Raw genomic sequence first — 3,731 nt, 5'->3', positions numbered from 1 at the left:
TTCTTGACACAACGGGTCTCCATGTGGTCTCTCAGCCCTGATGTGTAGTTTTAAGCTACAACAAAGGCTGTGTAGTTAAACTACAAATCCCTATTTAGCCATTGACTCTCTGTCAAAGCCTTATGGGAACTGCAGTTTTTGAATGCCAACAAAACAACAGTTGTAAAATCAAAACTTTGTTAAAATGACATTATTTTGGAGTATGTTGTTTAGCTTTCAGAATGATTGATGGAAGAAACCTTCTATATGTAATATGTAATGTAATGGTCCAGGACTTCATCTCAGTATTTATGGATAAACTGTGAATGGCCTGTAGCAGATGAGCTTCAGAGTTTCTCTCTTTCTTTCTCTGGTCTGTCTTTAGTCTTTCTTTTCAGTGTTTCCTGCAGGACCTCTGCTCACTCTCACCCTCCTCCCACGTCCTGCCACTCTCCCAGTCTAACCACTACTCCCAAGATAAATGCAGACCACAATGAAAACACGGCCTTCAGCTGTTTAACCCATTGCTGCAAGGAACGAGAGGGAGAAGGAGCCCAGGGGAGCGATGGAGAGAAACAAAAAAACTGCCTTTTTTTTAAATACGAATACTCTCTTTTTCTATTCTCCTGTTCTTAAAAAAAACTCAATGTTGAACTTGATAAAGAAAATAAGATTCCATTTCCAGCTGGTGCCTCGTTCTGACCAGCTTTTGGCCTTTTGTCAAGATGAATCAGCAGCTTCCCGTCACGCTCCTGTTGTTGCTACGATGATAAACTCGGTGCATCTCGGCCTTCATCCATGACATGAACTCTGTTGTTCCATAACGGTGAAGAATTGGTTTGTAAATCCGATGGTGTGTGAGGACTCTGTTACTCCGCGGCTCGGCCAGCGTTCACGGTTCAGTGAAGACGTTTTAATCCAGCCGCTCTGAGGACAGGAAGTAAATAAACTGGATGGAGAGGAAGTGGAATTCATGTTGAAGTGGACAAAGTTAAAACCACACACACACACACACACACACACACACACACACACACACACACACACACACACACACACACACACAAGCCTTATCTATACCTACAGTGTTATTACAAAGACGGAGCAGAACCTATTGTGTGGTTATGTGTTGACCTCTAACACGTTTATGAACAGATTTATAGATATATAAGCTTTACACACACTGATCGAGTGAAATTTCCCTCATAACTTCTGTGAATGTTTATTTATTCAAACAGATGATTAAGATGTCAGATTTCCCCTGAAGCACTGAAATGTGTTGGTGCAACCTTTGACCAGCTGTTAAAAGTGAAATGTTGCCATTGTGTAGATTGTTTTATTTCGTGGTGAGAACACTCGATCGATGTTTAGAGGTCAGAGAGGCTGTTTGGAATTTTGAAATACTTTAATACATTCTTAGGGCGTTTTCATACTTGGCCTAAATACTTGAATCTGAAGTCATGATGACTTCTTTGGAGGAGGAGGTCAGTATGAGAGGCTCTCACTGCAGATATGAAGTTATATAGTTAATATCCAGTCACATTTCACACTTTAACTAACAACCCAGTAACCCTGTCCAAGGTTACAAAGAGATCAGAGTTTAACAACATAACAACGTTACGCAACAACGTTACGCAACAACGTTACTCAACAACGTTACTCAACAACGTTACTCAACAACGTTACGCAACAACGTTACTCAACAACGTAACGCAACAACGTTACTCAACAACGTTACGCAACAACGTTACGCAACAACAACGTAACGCAACAACGTTACGCAACAACGTTACGCAACAACAACGTAACGCAACAACGTTACGCAACAACGTTACGCAACAACAACAACAACAACGTAACGCAACAACATAACGCAACAACGTAACGCAACAACGTTACTCAACAACGTTACGCAAGCAACAACGTAACGCAACAACGTAACGCAACAACGCAACGCAAACAACAACAACGTAACGCAACAACAACGCAACAACGTAACGCAACAACGCAACGCAACATTGTAACGCAACAACAACAACAACTTAACGCAACAACTTAAGGCAACAACAACGTAACCCAACAACAACGTAACCCAACAACAACGTAACGCAACAACAAGCAACGTAACGCAGCAACGCAACAACAACAACAACAACGTAACGCAACAACGTTACGCAACAACAACGTAACGCAACAACGTTACGCAACAACAACAACGTAACGCAACAACTTAACGTAACGCAACAACGTAACAACAACGCAACATTAACGCAACAACAACAACTTAACCAACAACAAACGTAACCCAACAACAACGTAACAACAACAACAACAACGTAACGCAGCAACGTAACGCAGCAACGTAACGCAGCAACGTAACCCAACAACAACGTAACCCAACAACAACGTAACCCAACAACAACGTAACGCAGCAACGTAACGCAGCAACGTAACGCAGCAACGTAACGCAGCAACGTAACAGCATAACAAAACAGGATCTTCCTCAAATCCAAACGGGCCAATTTGACAAGCTTTGTGAGGAAAGAAGTTTGAGTATAGCTCAGAAAAGCAAATGACTGCAGCTCAAGAGGTCGTCAATTCAAACTTTATGTCATCCCACATGGTTCAAGGTACTGACATGAGAAAGAGTTGAACGATTGCCGGTATAATGTGTATTTCAAATTAACAGGAAAGAAAGTTGAAACTGATATAACTGAGTGAGGCATTAAAGGTGCACGTGCAAGAGGGCGCTCTCATACGCAGATGACGTGATACACTGTCGAGCCAACGGTTTCACACTATCACACTAATCCTCATGTGATGGCAGAGAGAAGAGGCAGCGTGTCAACAAAGGAGACGCCAGCTAGCAAAGTGAACATGGACGTAAACAATGCAGGTTTAAAAATGTTAAAATAATTGGCTTTGCAAATGTTTGATAAGGAAGGAAACGCACCTTTGAATCCAATTAACAATCAACTGCTGTGTGTGTGTCTTATGTGCAAAATATTAAAAAGTTGGATGTGATGTCCGACCTCATCAGAGCTGCACAAGAAGAAGCTGCAACAGCACATGATATCACAGACCCAGTGGCCTAATGGACAAGGCATCAGCCTCCGAAGCTGGGGATTGTGGGTTCGAGTCCCACCTGGGTCGAAATGCTTAAAAATGTACATTTAAGGTTACACAATAATGCAGACAAATGGTTGTGGTCACCCTAAGAAATCCAGATTTCCCTGATCTGGATGTCACCTCACCATTTCTGTTTAATTCCTATCATCTGAAGAATTACCATTTCACCAGAAATGCTAAACAATGTTGACATTTGCGATTCCACAATTATCCTCCTTTTGATACCTACCCTGTCGATCCAGAGGGCGTTAACAGTTGTAACCCTTGACAACAATGAAATAAAGTGAAATCCAATGTGAAAATCCCTGCAGCATTTGAGTTTTTGTCTTGTTTCACACATTTTACAGTTGTCACATGGATGCTGTTGGTTCAATCTTGCCGTTGGTATGTTTGTTCATACCTGACGTAATAATGTGGTCAGTGTAGACTCAGATTCCAGTAAAGACCAAGCATCCATGAAGCCGTTCTACTGTTTGGCTGGACTTTAATCAGCTCCATCTGTCCTCTTTACTGTTTTCATTGGAAAAGCAGAACATAAGAGCAGCAAGATGGCCGACGTCCATTATTTAATCAACATCCCACGCCAAGTCTGCCGGCCTTTTCCTCCTGACTCTCTGCTCTGG

At 42.0% G+C, this 3,731-nt stretch overlaps 1 non-coding gene across 1 annotated transcript; it reads left to right on the top strand.

The window, feature by feature from the left end:
• Positions 1-3,059: 3,059 nt before the first annotated feature.
• trnar-ccg (transfer RNA arginine (anticodon CCG)) lies at positions 3,060-3,132 on the top strand. The gene has a single exon. It is a non-coding gene; the product is annotated as a tRNA-Arg (tRNA).
• Positions 3,133-3,731: the final 599 nt, after the last annotated feature.

This window comes from Anoplopoma fimbria, chromosome 9 (assembly GCF_027596085.1).
Source record: "Anoplopoma fimbria isolate UVic2021 breed Golden Eagle Sablefish chromosome 9, Afim_UVic_2022, whole genome shotgun sequence".
NCBI lineage: Eukaryota > Metazoa > Chordata > Actinopteri > Perciformes > Anoplopomatidae > Anoplopoma > Anoplopoma fimbria.
The sequence above is the reverse complement of the archived record's forward strand: the minus strand, read 5'-3'. Positions and strand labels throughout refer to the sequence as shown.